The following is a 19,540-nucleotide window of genomic DNA, read 5'->3' as shown; positions in this document are numbered from 1 at the left end:
GCTGTCTCGTCTCTTCAAAGTAGACTTTATTGCTCAGCGTTTGGAAGCATCCGAAAAAGACACAGGTGGAGGCGGGGAGCACAGCCGGGACAGAGTCCCGGCTGTGCTCCCAGCCTCCACCTGTGTCTTTTTCGGATGCTTCTGAATGCTGAGCAATAAAGTCTACTTTGAAGAGACGAGACAGCACTCACCATCTAAGTAGACTTTATTGCTCAGCGTTCGAAAGCATTCAAAAAAGACACAGATGGAGGCAGTGAACACAGCCAGGGCTCTGTCCCAGCTGTGCTCCCCGCCTCTACCTGTGTCTTTTTCGGATGCTTCTGAACGCTGGGCAATAAAGTCTACTTAGATGGTGAGTGCTGTCTCGTCTCTTCATAGTAGACTTTATTGCTCAGCGTTCGTAAGTATCCGAAAAAGACACAGGTGGAGGCCGGGAGCACAGCCGGGACTCTGTCCTGGCTGCGCTCCCCGCCTCCACCTGTGTCTTTTTCGGATGCTTCCGAATGCTGGGCAATAAAGTCTACTTGGATGGTGAGTGCTGTCTCGTCTCTTCTATCTGTCCTACAGTATTAAAGGGGTATTCCAGAAAAAGTTATTTTTTTATTTTTAAATTTTTTTGTTTTTATATAAACTGGCTCCAGAAAGTTAAACAGATTAGTAAATTACTTCTATTAAAAAATCTTAATCCTTTCAGTACTTATGAGCTTCTGAAGTTAAGGTTGTTCTTTTCTGTGTAAGTGCTCTCTGATGACACCTGTCTCAGGAAACGCCCAGTTTAGAAGAGGTTTGCTATGGGGATTTGCTTCTAAACTGAGCGTTTCCCGAGACATGTGTCATCAGAGAAGAACAACCTTAACTTCAGAAGCTCATAACTACTGAAAGGATTAAGATTTTTTAATAGAAGTAATTTACAAATCTGTTTAACTTTCTGGAGCCAGTTGATATAAAAAAATAAAAATAAAAAGTTTTTTTCTTGGATAACCCCTTTAAATAAAATACCATTAGTCATGTTAGGAGGTGACGGTGTTTTCCTAAAGAAGACTCCCGGATGTGTCCACCAATATATTAGTAAATTTGAATTTGTAGAATTAGAACAGATGTGAAAGGATCTCTTCGTGCTGCAGAAAAAATAAGAGGCGCCCTACATCAATATAAAGTGTATTTATAGCTGTCAAGGCCAATAAAAAGGTATCACAAATTACTGCATTGCTCATTTATTCTGTACAGACAGAGAATCCTGAAAAGAGACACAATTGATACACCATGAAAGACACATTGCTGCCGCGCACTTTATGGTGGTCATAAATTTGTCTAATTAGCCCAGGTGGGTCGTGAATTCCAGTCTTTCCGCGCGGTCTATTCATCATCAGTTCATAAATTCATTTCTCACAACACCCGCCATGGAGCCTTGGCAACAAACACAGCTGTTGATGTATCGGGAGTTACATTTCACTGGGATGGATTGTTATATAAGACAACTTCTAGGCTTCAAATGTATATTTTTCATTTTCAGTTTCCTGATATAAAAGCGGACAGGGGCCCATAAACAAATACACAGGCAATTTATTTTCATAAAGGTATACTTATTCATGAACTTTCAAAAGGACAGCCATAATGTTGTACCTAACGGGAAGCAGTAGTTTGTTTCCATGCAGCTTCTTGAAATGTTCAGAAAAGCAGGTTTAATAGCTTAATAAAAATACAATTTTCTCATCCAAGTCTGGTTTATTAACCAAGAACTACTGTGCTAGGAAAAATATTCTGCATGAAGGGTTCATATGCTGGTCTTAATGCAAAGCGAGCTGAAGTAAGATGCATTACGGTAAATGTATTAGGAGGCAAACAACTCTTAATACATTTGGTTCCTCTTTGACTGCCGCACGTCATACTTTTAAATATAAGCTCTAAGCTGCCATCCATTTCAAGGGGTACTCCCGTGGAAAACTTATTTTTTTTTTTTTTTTTTTAAATCAACTGGTGCCAGAAAGTTAAACAGATTTGTAACTCACTTCTATTAAAAAATCTTAATCCTTCTAGTACTTTTTAGGGGCTATATACTAAAGAGAAATCCAAAAAGAAATGCATTTCCTCTGATGTTACGAGCACAGTGCTCTCTGCTGACCTCTGCTGTCCATTTTAGGAACTGTCCAGAGAAGCATATGTTTGCTATGGGGATTTTCTTCTTCTCTGGACAGTTCCTAAAATGGACAGCAGAGGTCAGCAGAGAGCACTGTGGTCAGGACATCACAGGAAATGCATTTCTTTTTGGATTTCTCTTTAGTATACAGCCCCTAAAAAGTACTAGAAGGATTAAGATTTTTTTTAATAGAAGTAATTTACAAATGTGTTTAACTTTCTGGCATCAGTTGATTTAAAAAAAAAAAAAAAAAAAAAAAAAAAAAAAGTTTTCCACGCTAGTGCCCCTTTAAGTAAATTTTAGCGAATCTGTCACACCATAGGAAATCTTACTCCAACTAAACCAAGCCCACTTTTATTTATTTATTTTTTAAAGTGGCATGAGCAGAGCATATGTGAAAAATATATCACGTTTGTGCTAAATATACACCAAATTGTGTGACTTTTTTACCCAGCAGGAAACTGGCACAAAATCAAAAATACATTTCCATCAGCTTTCCTGAAACAAAAAAAAGGGGCTGTCATAAATAGAAGTTATGCAACCATGGTCTATATGTTTGTCGATTCAAAGTAAAGTATTGAAAATAAAATGTAACCGACTCTGGGTTGTCTACAAATAGGTACAGATCGCATCACATAAGATTCCTGCGATGGAGTGTGGGAATCTCTTTGATTCTCTCTTTTATGCTGCAAACTGCTTTAATTGTAGTGTGGTGTCCCGGTACCATATGATATCCTGTACCTTGTGTGATGGTCCCCAAAGTCAGAGTTCCTAGTGAGGGATGGGGTCTGCCTGCTGGGTAAGTTCCCAGTCGCCTCTTTACCTTTAAATTTGGTGCGTTATATGTATAAAATGTATATAAATGTTAATGTCGTCACCTCCGTCAGTCACACGCGATGCGGCAGCTGTCAGTAAGAGCTGCGGTGACGTCATCCACTTCACGGCGGCGCCCGGAAGTCACGTCCCCGCGGCTCCCACTGACACAAGGACTGAGCAGCAGCCGCCGCAGCGTGTCAGTCTGAGTCACCGGGTCCCAGAGAGAAAGGTGACAGCCCTTGGGGCCATTTATAATGTAAGGCACTGTGAGGGGCACAATTTAACATGTCACGGGGGCAGCAACCGCATTATAGGTTGCAAGACATGGGGTATTATATATGAGGGGGACATTATATGTCGGGGCACATGACAGAACCCCCCTGTCATGTGCCCATATAATGCCCCCCTGTCATGTGCCCCTCATATATAATACCCCATGTCCTGTGCCCCTCACTGCCCCCCTGACATATGCCCCTCACATATAATGCCCCCCTGACATGTGCCCCTCACATATAATGCCCCCTGACATGTGCCCCTCACATATAATGCCCCTGGCTTTCCTGCCCCCTCAGGGGCATTATATGTGAGGGGCACATGTCAGGGGGGCATTATATGTGAGTGGCACAAGACATGGGGTATTATATATGAGGGGCACATGACAGGGGGACATTATATGTGGGGGCACATGACAGGACCCCCCCCCTGTCATGTGTCCATATAATGCCCCCCTGTCATGTGCCCCTTATATATAATACCCCATGTCCTGTGACCCTCATATATAATGCCCCATGTCCTGTGCCACTCATATATAATACCCCATGTCCAGGGGGCATTGTATGCGAGGGACACGTCAGGGGGCATTATATATGAGGGGCACATGTCAGGGGGCATTATATGTGGGGGGCAAATGACGGGGGGCATTATATGTGGGGGGCAAATGACGGGGGCCCCCCTGTCATGTGCCAATATAATGCACATATAATGCCCCCCTGACATTTGCAGCTTACTTATAATCCCCCCTGTCCTGTGCCCCTCATATATAATGCCCCCCTGTCATGTGCCCCCACATATAATGCCCCCCTGTCATTTGCTCCCCACATAATGCCCCCTGACATGTGCCCCTCATATATAATACCCCATGTCCAGGGGGCATTATATGTGAGGGACAAATGTCAGGGGGCATTATATGTGGGAGCACATGACAGGGGCCCCCCTGTCATGTGCCAATATAATGCACATATAATGCCCCCCTGACATTTGCCGCTTACTTATAATACCCCCTGTCCTTTGCCCCTCATATATAATGCCCCATGTCCTGTGCCCCTCACATATAATGCCCCCTGACATGTGCCCCTTATACATAATGCCCCATGTCCTGTGCCCCTCACATATAATGCCCCCTGTCCTGCCCCCTCAGGGGGCATTATATTTGAGGGGCACAGGACAGGGGGCATTATAAGTCAGGGACATATGTCAGGGGGCATTATATGTGCATTATATGGGCACATGACGGGGGGGGGTGGGCTGTCCTGTGCCCCCACATATAATGCCCTATGTCCTGTGCCCCTCACATATAATGCCCCCTGAGGGGGCAGGACAGGGGGCATTATATGTGAGGGGAACATGACAGGGTGCATTATATGCGAGGGGCACAGGACAGAGGGCATTATTATTATGTGGGGGACACAGGACGGGTTATAATTATTATATGTGGGGGCACAGGATGGGGCATCAGGGGCGGACATATCGCCTGTGCAGCCGGTTCAGCTGCACAGGGGCCCAGCGTGAGAGGGGGCCGCTGCCCTCTCCAGGTCCGGCCCCAGAGGCGAGCATTAGGCCACATACCACCGCATACTCCCCGACCACAGCAAGTTTGACAGCACCCAGATGGACGCTGCGTTCAACCACCCCTGCAGCCAGTGGCGTCTCTAGGGGGGGGCACGGGGGGCACGGCCCCCCCTACATCATGATTGCCCCCCCTTTTGCCCCCCCCCTAGCAGCAGTATGTCACTAGCAGCTCTCATGGCCATCAGGGGGGTACAGCTAGTTCACCAGTAAGGGGCCCGAGCCCCCGCTGCACCCCCGCCGCCCGGAGCCATCTACTCCGGCCTTTTTTTAAATAAATCTTCAGCCTGCAGCCCTGTCACCACGCAGGGGCTGCGCTATGCAGACTGGGAAGAGCAGACAGGAAGCTCCTCCCCCTCTCTCACTCCCCTGTATACTGGACCTTGTGGAGCAGGCCCGCTGTGTGTATACAGGCCCGGACACCACCAGTATGGAAGACTTACCTGCCCAGTGCCCACTGCTCATGCTGCCCTTTTAAAGTAAGTAACTTGCTTGGGGGAGAGGGGGAAAGTTGTAGGAGACAGTGGGAGATAGTTCAGTGTTTCCCAACCAGAGGGCCTCCAGCTGTTGCAAAACTACAACTCCCAGCATTCCTTTGGCTTTATGAGCATACTGGGAGTTGTAGTTTTGCAACAGCTGGAGGCCCCCAGGTTGGGAAACTCTGATCTATCTATCTATCAATCATCTATCTATCTATCTATCTATCTATCTCTCATCTATCTATTATCTATCTATCTATCTATCTATCTATCTATTTATCTATCTCATATCTATCTATCTCATATCTATCTCCTATCTATCTCATATCTATCTATCTCATATCTATATATCTATCCATCTATCTATGTATCTATCCATCTATCTATGTATCTATCTTTCTATTTATCTATCTATCTCTCATATCTATCTCAGATAGATGAGAGATAGATGAAAGATAGACAGATATGAGAGATAGATGATAGATAGATAGATAGATAGAAAGATAGATGATAGATATGATATAGATAGATAGGATATAGAAAGATAGATAGATAGATAGATAGATAGATAAAGAACAATACGATGCAGCACGCCACAAGTTTGCAGAAAATGGTGGTTTATTCCATCATGTGCATAGTCTATGCACATGATGGAATAAACCACCATTTTCTGCAAACTTGTGGCGTGCTGCATCATATTGTTCTTTGTCCCGACTGAGGAACCAGTGGACCCAGGTTCCAAGTATGCGGGCACCCCGACTTCTATCTAATTTCTGGATTTTGGTTGTGCCGTTTTTATTTGTTTTAGATAGATAGTATCTATCTATCTATCTATCTATCATCTATTTATCTATCTTTCTATCTATATATCCATCTATTTATGTATCTATCTATCTCTCATATCTATTTATCTTTCATCTATCTATCTCTCATCTATCTGAGATAGATATGAGATAGATAGATAAATAGAAAAATAGATACATAAATAGATAGATGGATATAGATAGATGGATGAATAGATAGATAGATAGGAGATAGATGGATAGATAAATAGATAGATAGATGATTGATAGATAGAACAGTGTTTCCCAACCAGGGGGCCTCCAGCTGTTGCAAAACTACAACTCCCAGTATGCTCATAAAGCCAAAGACATGCTGGGAGTTGTCGTTTTGGAATAGCTAGAAGCCCCCTGGCTGGGATACACTGATCTATCTATCTATCTATCTATCTATCTCATATCTATCTATCTCTCATATCTATTATCTATCTATCAATCACATGTCTATCATCTATCTATCTATCTCATATCTATCTATCTATCTATCATCTATCTCATATCTATTATCTATCTATCTATCTCATATCTATTATCTATCTCATATCTATCTATCATCTATCTATCTCATATCTATTATCTATCTATCTATCTATCTATCTATCATCTATCTATCTATCTATCTATCACATGTCTATCATCTATCTATCTATCTCATATCTATCTATCATCTATCTATCTTGTATCTATTATCTATCTATCTATCTATCTATATATCATCTATCTCATATCTATTATCTATCTATCTCATATCTATTATCTATCTCATATCTATCTATCATCTATCTATCTCATATCTATTATCTATCTATCTATCTATCTATCTATCTATCATCTATCTATCTATCTATCTATCTATCTATCACATGTCTATCATCTATCTATCTATCTCATATCTATCTATCATCTATCTATCTTGTATCTATTATCTATCTATCTATCTATCTATATATCATCTATCTCATATCTATTATCTATCTATCTCATATCTATTATCTATCTCATATCTATCTATCATCTATCTATCTCATATCTATTATCTATCTATCTATCTATCTATCTATCTATCTATCATCTATCTATCTATCTATCTATCACATGTCTATCATCTATCTATCTATCTCATATCTATCTATCATCTATCTATCTTATATCTATTATCTATCTATCTATCTATCTATCTATCTATCTATATATCATCTATCTCATATCTATTATCTATCTATCTCATATCTATTATCTATCTCATATCTATTATCTATCTATCTATCATCTATCTATCTATCACATGTCTATCATCTATCTATCTATCTCATATCTATCTATCATCTATCTATCTTATATTTATTATCTATCTATCTATCTATCTATCTATATATCATCTATCTATCTACAAAACTAAAGATCCAGCGGCACTCCCAGATAAGGTGCAAAAACAAAGTGTTTTATTCCCCCATGTATGTGTGACGTTTCGATAGCATCCCGCCATCTTTATCATACGTACAGTTGTACATTCTGCAGTCTCTGTGACATCACTGTGCTTCATAATAAACTGTGACATCACTGTGCTTCATAATAAACTGTGACATCATTGTGCTTCATAATAAACTGACATCACTGTGCTTCATGCTGTAATTTGATGTCACTGTGTATAACAACCCTGTAGTGACATCACAGTTTATTATTCTTGAATGCTGACTTCACTGTGTATATTTTCCCGGTACAATGACATCACTGTATAGTTACCCTCTACTGTGACAACACTGCGTTTATTAACCTTGTAGTGGCAAAACTGTTTATTGTCCCTGTACAGAGACATTACTGTTTATATTAACTCTGAACTGTGATGTCATTGTGCATATTTACCCTGTATTGTCACTCGCAGTGCAAGGTAAATATGTACAGTGACATTAGGGTATACAGGCTTAATATATACAGTGATGTCACAGTGCAGTGTAAGTATCAACAGTGATGTTGCAGTATAGAGATAACACACAGTGATGTTATAGTTTAGAGATAATATAGACAGTGATGTCACAGTACAGGGATAATATACACAGTGATGTCACAGTACAGGGATAATATACACAGTGATGTCACAGTACAGGGATAATACACAGTGATGTCACAGTACAGGGATAATACACAGTGATGTGACAGTACAGGGATAATACACAGTGATGTCACAGTACAGGGATAATACACAGTGATGTCACAATACAGAGATAATACACAGTGATGTCACAGTACAGGGATAATACACACAGTGATGTCACAGTACAGGGATAATACACACAGTGATGTCACAGTACAGGGATAATACACACAGTGATGTCACAGTACATGTATAATACACAGTGATGTCACAGTACAGGGATAATACACACAGTGATGTCACAGTACAGGGATAATACACACAGTGATGTCACAGTACAGAGATAATACACACAGTGATGTCACAGTACAGAGATAATACACACAGTGATTTCACAGTACAGGGATAATACACAGTGATGTCACAGTACAGAGATAATACACACAGTGATTTCACAGTACAGGGATAATACACAGTGATGTCACAGTACAGAGATAATACACACAGTGATGTCACAGTACAGGGAGGGATAATATACACAGTGATGTGATAGTACAGGGATAACACAATGACGTCACAGTACAGAGATAATACACAGTGATGTCACAGTACAGGGATAATACACAGTGACATTACAGTACAGGGATAATACACACAGTGATGTCACAGTACAGAGATAATACACACAGTGATGTCACAGTGCAGGAATAATACACAGTGACGTCACAGTACAGGAATAATACACAGTGATGTCACAGTACAGGGATAATACACAGTGATGTCACAGTACAGGGATAATATACACAGTGATGTCATAGTACAGGGATAATATACACACAGTGATGTCACAGTACAGGGAGGCATAATATACACAGTGATGTCATAGTACAGGGATAATACACAGTGACGTCACAGTACAGAGATAATACACAGTGATGTCACAGTACAGGGATAATACACAGTGATGTCACAGTACAGGGATAATACACAGTGATGTCACAGTACAGAGATAATACACACAGTGATGTCACAGTGCAGGAATAATACACAGTGATGTCACAGTACAGGAATAATACACAGTGATGTCACAGTACAGGGATACTATACACAGTGATGTCACAGTATAGGAATAATATACACACAGTGATGTCACAGTACAGGGATAATATACAAACAGTGATGTCACAGTACAGGGATAATACACAGTGATGTCACAGTACAGGGATAATACACAGTGATGTCACAGTACAGGGATAATACACAGTGATGTCACAGTACAGGGATAATACACAGTGATGTCACAGTACAGAGATAATACACAGTGATGTCACAGTACAGGGATAATACACACAGTGATGTCACAGTACAGGGACAATACACAGTGATGTCACAGTACAGTGATAATACACAGTGATGTCACAGTACAGGGATAATACACAGTGATGTCACAGTACAGAGATAATACACAGTGATGTCACAGTACAGGGATAATACACACAGTGATGTCACAGTACAGGGATAAAACACAGTGATGTCACAGTACAGGGACAATACACAGTGATGTCACAGTACAGAGATAATACACAAAGTGATGGCACAGTACAGAGATAATACACAGTGACGTCACAGTACAGGGATAATACACAGTGATGGCACAGTACAGAGATAATACACAGTGATGTCACAGTACAGGGATAATACACAGTGATGTCACAGTATAACCATCTCACAGCTGGACCACCATGTAATTTCAGCAGAAAATAAAGCAGGGCCTCATGTTCAAGTTTCGCCGAAGGCCTCACAAAGTCTAGAGCCGCCTCTGGTTGGCCCTACCATGGGACCCGGTGGGACCATAAGTCCCAAGTGGCACTTTTCAGGGGTGGCATTTTGCTGCCCCCCTTTTTTTGTGCCTAGTAGGTTCATGGTAGGGTTGGCGCCGCCGCTGCTCACTGTTCTAAAGCAGCTGCGGGGTATAATAGCACAGCGGGCACTTTAGACAGTGAGTCTGCCTCCGGCCGACCGGGGTCTGACGAGGGACGTCGCACAAGTGACGTACTTCTGCAGACCTGCTCAGGAGGACGTCAGTGACGTCACTCGTCAGGCCGCCGCCGGAGAGGAGAAGCGCTGTGCAGGGCAGTTAAGTGTGTCTGTGTGTGTGTCTGTGTCTCTGTGTGTTTGCGTGGGGGCTATGGCTACCTAATGTGGGGAAACTATGTTACCTAATGTGTGGAATCTGTGCTACCTAATGTGGGGAATCTGTGCTACCCAATGTGGGGAAACTATGGTACCTAATGTGGGGAATCTGTGCTACCTAATGTGGGGAATCTGTGCTACCTAATGTGGGGAAACTGCTACCTAATGTGGGGAAACTATGTTACCTAATGTGGGGAATCTTTGCTACCTAATGTGGGGAAACTATGCTACCTAATGTGGGGAAACTATGCTACCTAATGTGGGGAAACTATGCTACCTAATGTGGGGAAACTATGCTACCTAATGTGGGGAAACTATGTTACCCAATGTGGGGAATCTGTGCTACCTAATGTGGGGAAACTATGCTACCTAATGTGGGGAAACTATGCTACCTAATGTGGGGAATCTATGCTACCTAATGTGGGGAAACTATGCTACCTAATGTGGGGAAACTATGCTACCTAATGTGGGGAAACTATGCTACCTAATGTGGGGAAACTATGCTACCTAATGTGGGGAAACTATGTTACCCAATGTGGGGAATCTGTGCTACCTAATGTGGGGAAACTATGCTACCTAATGTGGGGAATCTATGCTACCTAATGTGGGGAATCTATGCTACCTAACGTGGGAAAGCTATGCTACCTAATGTGGGGGGCTTGAATGAGCTGCGGCATATGGGAGCCCTTAATAAATAATTAGATACTTATACAGGGGGGGGGGTCTTCCCGAGCAAGTGACATATGGGGGTCCACCTGAGTAGGTGACACATGGAGGGGGGGGGTCCTGAACAATTGATGTTTTTTTTTGGGGGGGGGGCCCAGGCACATTCTTTGCACAAGGGCCCTCTGCTGTCTGTGTCCGCCCCTGTATCCATCTATTTATGTATCTATCTATCTCTCATATCTATTTATCTTTCATCTATCTATCTCTCATCTATCTGAGATAGATATGAGATAGATAGATAAATAGAAAAATAGATACATAAATAGATAGATGGATATAGATAGATGGATGAATAGATAGATAGATAGGAGATAGATGGATAGATAAATAGATAGATAGATGATTGATAGATAGAACAGTGTTTCCCAACCAGGGGGCCTCCAGCTGTTGCAAAACTACAACTCCCAGTATGCTCATAAAGCCAAAGACATGCTGGGAGTTGTCGTTTTGGAATAGCTAGAAGCCCCCTGGCTGGGATACACTGATCTATCTATCTATCTATCTATCTCATATCTATCTATCTCTCATATCTATTATCTATCTATCAATCACATGTCTATCATCTATCTATCTATCTCATATCTATCTATCTATCTATCTATCATCTATCTCATATCTATTATCTATCTATCTATCTCATATCTATTATCTATCTCATATCTATCTATCATCTATCTATCTCATATCTATTATCTATCTATCTATCTATCACATGTCTATCATCTATCTATCTATCTCATATCTATCTATCATCTATCTATCTTGTATCTATTATCTATCTATCTATCTATCTATCTATCTATCACATGTCTATCATCTATCTATCTATCTCATATCTATCTATCATCTATCTATCTTGTATCTATTATCTATCTATCTATCTATATATCATCTATCTCATATCTATTATCTATCTATCTCATATCTATTATCTATCTCATATCTATCTATCATCTATCTATCTCATATCTATTATCTATCTATCTATCTATCTATCTATCTATCATCTATCTATCTATCTATCTATCTATCTATCTATCACATGTCTATCATCTATCTATCTATCTCATATCTATCTATCATCTATCTATCTTGTATCTATTATCTATCTATCTATATATCATCTATCTCATATCTATTATCTATCTATCTCATATCTATTATCTATCTCATATCTATCTATCATCTATCTATCTCATATCTATTATCTATCTATCTATCTATCTATCATCTATCTATCTATCTATCTATCACATGTCTATCATCTATCTATCTATCTCATATCTATCTATCATCTATCTATCTTATATCTATTATCTATCTATCTATCTATCTATCTATCTATCTATATATCATCTATCTCATATCTATTATCTATCTATCTCATATCTATTATCTATCTCATATCTATTATCTATCTATCTATCATCTATCTATCTATCTATCACATGTCTATCATCTATCTATCTATCTCATATCTATCTATCATCTATCTATCTTATATTTATTATCTATCTATCTATCTATCTATCTATATATCATCTATCTATCTATCTACAAAACTAAAGATCCAGCGGCACTCCCAGATAAGGTGCAAAAACAAAGTGTTTTATTCCCCCATGTATGTGTGACGTTTCGATAGCATCCCGCCATCTTTATCATACGTACAGTTGTACATTCTGCAGTCTCTGTGACATCACTGTGCTTCATAATAAACTGTGACATCACTGTGCTTCATAATAAACTGTGACATCATTGTGCTTCATAATAAACTGACATCACTGTGCTTCATGCTGTAATTTGATGTCACTGTGTATAACAACCCTGTAGTGACATCACAGTTTATTATTCTTGAATGCTGACTTCACTGTGTATATTTTCCCGGTACAATGACATCACTGTATAGTTACCCTCTACTGTGACAACACTGCGTTTATTAACCTTGTAGTGGCAAAACTGTTTATTGTCCCTGTACAGAGACATTACTGTTTATATTAACTCTGAACTGTGATGTCATTGTGCATATTTACCCTGTATTGTCACTCGCAGTGCAAGGTAAATATGTACAGTGACATTAGGGTATACAGGCTTAATATATACAGTGATGTCACAGTGCAGTGTAAGTATCAACAGTGATGTTGCAGTATAGAGATAACACACAGTGATGTTATAGTTTAGAGATAATATAGACAGTGATGTCACAGTACAGGGATAATATACACAGTGATGTCACAGTACAGGGATAATATACACAGTGATGTCACAGTACAGGGATAATACACAGTGATGTCACAGTACAGGGATAATACACAGTGATGTCACAGTACAGGGATAATACACAGTGATGTGACAGTACAGGGATAATACACAGTGATGTCACAGTACAGGGATAATACACAGTGATGTCACAATACAGAGATAATACACAGTGATGTCACAGTACAGGGATAATACACACAGTGATGTCACAGTACAGGGATAATACACACAGTGATGTCACAGTACAGGGATAATACACACAGTGATGTCACAGTACATGTATAATACACAGTGATGTCACAGTACAGGGATAATACACACAGTGATGTCACAGTACAGGGATAATACACACAGTGATGTCACAGTACAGAGATAATACACACAGTGATGTCACAGTACAGAGATAATACACACAGTGATGTCACAGTACAGAGATAATACACACAGTGATTTCACAGTACAGGGATAATACACAGTGATGTCACAGTACAGAGATAATACACACAGTGATTTCACAGTACAGGGATAATACACAGTGATGTCACAGTACAGAGATAATACACACAGTGATGTCACAGTACAGGGAGGGATAATATACACAGTGATGTGATAGTACAGGGATAACACAATGACGTCACAGTACAGAGATAATACACAGTGATGTCACAGTACAGGGATAATACACAGTGACATTACAGTACAGGGATAATACACACAGTGATGTCACAGTACAGAGATAATACACACAGTGATGTCACAGTGCAGGAATAATACACAGTGACGTCACAGTACAGGAATAATACACAGTGATGTCACAGTACAGGGATAATACACAGTGATGTCACAGTACAGGGATAATATACACAGTGATGTCATAGTACAGGGATAATATACACACAGTGATGTCACAGTACAGGGAGGCATAATATACACAGTGATGTCATAGTACAGGGATAATACACAGTGACGTCACAGTACAGAGATAATACACAGTGATGTCACAGTACAGGGATAATACACAGTGATGTCACAGTACAGGGATAATACACAGTGATGTCACAGTACAGAGATAATACACACAGTGATGTCACAGTGCAGGAATAATACACAGTGATGTCACAGTACAGGAATAATACACAGTGATGTCACAGTACAGGGATACTATACACAGTGATGTCACAGTATAGGAATAATATACACACAGTGATGTCACAGTACAGGGATAATATACAAACAGTGATGTCACAGTACAGGGATAATACACAGTGATGTCACAGTACAGGGATAATACACAGTGATGTCACAGTACAGGGATAATACACAGTGATGTCACAGTACAGAGATAATACACAGTGATGTCACAGTACAGGGATAATACACACAGTGATGTCACAGTACAGGGACAATACACAGTGATGTCACAGTACAGTGATAATACACAGTGATGTCACAGTACAGGGATAATACACAGTGATGTCACAGTACAGAGATAATACACAGTGATGTCACAGTACAGGGATAATACACACAGTGATGTCACAGTACAGGGATAAAACACAGTGATGTCACAGTACAGGGACAATACACAGTGATGTCACAGTACAGAGATAATACACAAAGTGATGGCACAGTACAGAGATAATACACAGTGACGTCACAGTACAGGGATAATACACAGTGATGGCACAGTACAGAGATAATACACAGTGATGTCACAGTACAGGGATAATACACAGTGATGTCACAGTATAACCATCTCACAGCTGGACCACCATGTAATTTCAGCAGAAAATAAAGCAGGGCCTCATGTTCAAGTTTCGCCGAAGGCCTCACAAAGTCTAGAGCCGCCTCTGGTTGGCCCTACCATGGGACCCGGTGGGACCATAAGTCCCAAGTGGCACTTTTCAGGGGTGGCATTTTGCTGCCCCCCTTTTTTTGTGCCTAGTAGGTTCATGGTAGGGTTGGCGCCGCCGCTGCTCACTGTTCTAAAGCAGCTGCGGGGTATAATAGCACAGCGGGCACTTTAGACAGTGAGTCTGCCTCCGGCCGACCGGGGTCTGACGAGGGACGTCGCACAAGTGACGTACTTCTGCAGACCTGCTCAGGAGGACGTCAGTGACGTCACTCGTCAGGCCGCCGCCGGAGAGGAGAAGCGCTGTGCAGGGCAGTTAAGTGTGTCTGTGTGTGTGTCTGTGTCTCTGTGTGTTTGCGTGGGGGCTATGGCTACCTAATGTGGGGAAACTATGTTACCTAATGTGTGGAATCTGTGCTACCTAATGTGGGGAATCTGTGCTACCCAATGTGGGGAAACTATGGTACCTAATGTGGGGAATCTGTGCTACCTAATGTGGGGAATCTGTGCTACCTAATGTGGGGAAACTGCTACCTAATGTGGGGAAACTATGTTACCTAATGTGGGGAATCTTTGCTACCTAATGTGGGGAAACTATGCTACCTAATGTGGGGAAACTATGCTACCTAATGTGGGGAAACTATGCTACCTAATGTGGGGAAACTATGCTACCTAATGTGGGGAAACTATGTTACCCAATGTGGGGAATCTGTGCTACCTAATGTGGGGAATCTATGCTACCTAATGTGGGGAATCTATGCTACCTAATGTGGGGAAACTATGCTACCTAATGTGGGGAAACTATGCTACCTAATGTGGGGAAACTATGCTACCTAATGTGGGGAAACTATGTTACCCAATGTGGGGAATCTGTGCTACCTAATGTGGGGAAACTATGCTACCTAATGTGGGGAATCTATGCTACCTAATGTGGGGAATCTATGCTACCTAACGTGGGAAAGCTATGCTACCTAATGTGGGGGGCTTGAATGAGCTGCGGCATATGGGAGCCCTTAATAAATAATTAGATACTTATACAGGGGGGGGGGGTCTTCCCGAGCAAGTGACATATGGGGGTCCACCTGAGTAGGTGACACATGGAGGGGGGGGGTCCTGAACAATTGATGTTTTTTTTGGGGGGGGGGGCCCAGGCACATTCTTTGCACAAGGGCCCTCTGCTGTCTGTGTCCGCCCCTGTGGGGCATTATTACCATATATGAGGGGCACAGAGTGTTTTGCATTTCAGAGGTATGGGCCGGCATTTATCATTGTAGGTGTAAGTGAAGCATTTTTACACCTTTTTTGTGTGCTGGAAATGTGTTGGAGCACCAAATTTATTAAAAAGTAGACCATTTGATAAATTTTGTGCAGGTCACATTTTCTAAAATTTCACTCTTCACATACACCAAAAAGCTAAGTCTGGGCTGGTGTAATTTTAGAGACTTTTCAGTGGTTTTGCGAATTTTTTGCGCCTTTTCACAAAAAGGTGCAGTTCATAAAACCCGTCCATATCATGTGTATCACCAAAATCGGTAGATTACAACTCAAGCGCAAAAAAGGCACAAATAAACCCTGCTTGCGTCTTTTTTGCACCATTTTTAGACACAAATAACAGTCTAAAGACAATTATACATGTCGGCCATAGTGTATATTATAAGGAATTTTGGGGTAGTATGGTTTTTATGGGCCACATAATTACGGTATTGTATTCAGAGGGTGCATGGCAAGGTTATATTCAGAGAGCACAGTATGTGGTAGTATTATAATCAGAGGGTACAGTGTGTTGTAGTAATACATTCAGAGGTTACGGTGTGTGGTGGTCTTATATTCAGAGGATACAGTGTGTAGTAGTATCATATTCAGAGGGTACAGTGTGTGCCAGTATTATATTCAAAGGATATGGTGTTTGGCAGTATTATAATAATTATTGTTTTCATATAGAGGATCAGAATCCTGACATAGTGAGGAGCCATCTGGGTATCAAGTTCTGCTGGGTGAACATTTAGCTGAAACAAGTCCTGGCGGTATGTACCATCTGAATTAGATAAGAAAAGACTATAGAGAAGACGTCACCTGTAATCACTGATATAATTGTGTATTCTCTTCACTATAGAGAAGACGTCACCTGTAATCACTGATATCATTGTGTATTCTCTTCACTATAGAGAAGACGTCACCTGTAGTCACTGATATAATTGTGTATTCTCTTCACTATAGAGAAGACGTCACCTGTAGTAACAGATTTTATTGTGTATTCTCTTCACTATGTCCTATCAGAGCTGGAGTCACTTGTAAGTTCTGCAGTAATGATGGGTGAAACAACAACTCCCAGCATAACCTTACCACATACTTAAGGTCATACTGGGAGCTGTAGTTTTAAATGGTAAAAACTTTTTTAGCACTTTCCCATTCTGTGGCAATTGGTATATTTGATTATTATACTGAAAATAATTTTCTACAACATTCTACAGCGTGGGCATCACAACATGCTACAGCGCGGGCATCACAACATGCTACAGCGCGGGCATCACAACATGCTAAAAAAGGGCCTATATGCCTTAATGTTATGCTTTTGCAAATATTCATCCAGTTGCTGTTTAAATGTCTTTACAGACTCTAATAAGATCATAGGTAAAAAACTGGGGATGTGCAGCTCACAATTAACTAGCCGAGGTAAGAGGGCTGTACACCTACACCTGGTGTAGTGATAAGGGAAACAAAACTAAAAAAAGTAGCCAACCCCTCTAGGCTAGCATCAGTTGCCTGATACAGTGATGTAATGGTAAAAATGATAACTAGATCGTGCTTCAATTATAATATGAAAGTGCAAATTTATTACACAATAAAATACATATAAAATATAAATGTAGAAAATATAAACAATAACTCCTCGAAACACAAGGGCCCTTGTGCCGAGGAAAAATTACAATATAAAACTTCTAAAACGTATACACACACCAATAGCTAGCATTGAGATTTTTTGAGAATTTTTTAAACAATGCAATAATGCTTTAAATCCGGCCTCCGATATTGGGTTAAATGTCCCTTAAAGGTATGGATTCCAATTATACGTAAGGTAAAGTCCCATATAGGATATAGATTCCAAATGTTAAACGTAGAATGGGTAAATAATAGTTACCAGTCTGCAATACATCCCGATAAAAAGTCACCTTGAGTTGAAATGTGGAGTCCGCACGATTAGGTGGTACCAGACGCTGGCATGCGTCCTCGCGGCGGTCTGCCTGCCACAGACCAGCTGTAATAATAACCGCTTGCTGATGTTTCGCTGCAGATGGTAACCACACGATGGAACAGGTGCAGACTTCTAGGTAACTCGATGGTGGGTGACGTCACAGGCGCTTGGGCAATGCTGCCTGGAAGATGATTTCGGGAATGATGTACTGCTTAGCAGAACTGGATCGGAGTTCGCCTTTGAACAGTCAGGTAGCGGTAATGTATAATATCATATACCTAGACGCGTTTCTGGGCTCACATGTGCTTTATGCACGGCCCTTTCCTCAGTAGGTTTGCATGATCTCTGAAGCAACAGATCTACTATATATTCATCCGGTCATAATCAAATAGATTGTGTAAAGGTTATACTTAAGATATTCGAAAACTAGGAATGGATCACTGTGGAGGGGTTTGATGTGTAAAACCCGAACTGGTATTAGTATGGACTCTTAAGTCAGTACATGTTTGCGGATCTTGCATTATCGCACCGTATGTACCGGTCTCAGCGATAGTTTCAACAAATTCACAATGGGCAAAAAACATATACTAACATCAACTGTATATATTCTAAAATTAAATTGAGACTCTAAACATAAGGGATATAAAAGTTTCGCATGATGCAATGGGAATTCGCATTTGCAACCTAACCATCGCATCATGTGAATAGAGGCATTAGCAGATATGGTTCTTATGAGCCAGTGAATATACAAATATAAAGAAAAGGAATAAATAATAATAATAATGAAATGAAGAAATAAATAAAATGAAAATAATTAAATTAAATAAAATTAAATATTGATAAAATTAAAACTAAAAAAATTTAATATAAATAAATAAATATAAAAATAAAATTAAAAATAAAAATTAAATTAAATAAAATTAAAAAATAAAAAATGAAAAAATAAACAAAAATAAAGATAGATAAAAATAAAAATAAATAAAAATAAACAAATAAAATATAAAATATAAAATAAAAATACAAAATAAATAAATAATGGAAAATATATATAAGTATAAATAAAAATAAAAATGGAAATGGAAACAAAAATAAAAATAATGAAAATGAGA

The 19,540-nt window shown here is 40.2% G+C and overlaps 1 long non-coding RNA gene across 1 annotated transcript in view; it reads left to right on the top strand.

The window, feature by feature from the left end:
• Nucleotides 1–19,540, top strand: part of LOC130361650 (uncharacterized) — a 34,053-nt gene that overhangs the window by 11,251 nt on the left and 3,262 nt on the right. Inside the window, exon 2 of the long non-coding RNA XR_008891098.1 lies at nucleotides 17,180–17,262. This is a non-coding gene — a long non-coding RNA (uncharacterized LOC130361650). The remainder of the gene's footprint in view (nucleotides 1–17,179; nucleotides 17,263–19,540) is intronic.

Source organism: Hyla sarda, chromosome 3 (genome assembly GCF_029499605.1).
Source record: "Hyla sarda isolate aHylSar1 chromosome 3, aHylSar1.hap1, whole genome shotgun sequence".
Classification (NCBI taxonomy): Eukaryota; Metazoa; Chordata; class Amphibia; order Anura; family Hylidae; genus Hyla; species Hyla sarda.
The sequence above is the reverse complement of the archived record's forward strand: the minus strand, read 5'-3'. Positions and strand labels throughout refer to the sequence as shown.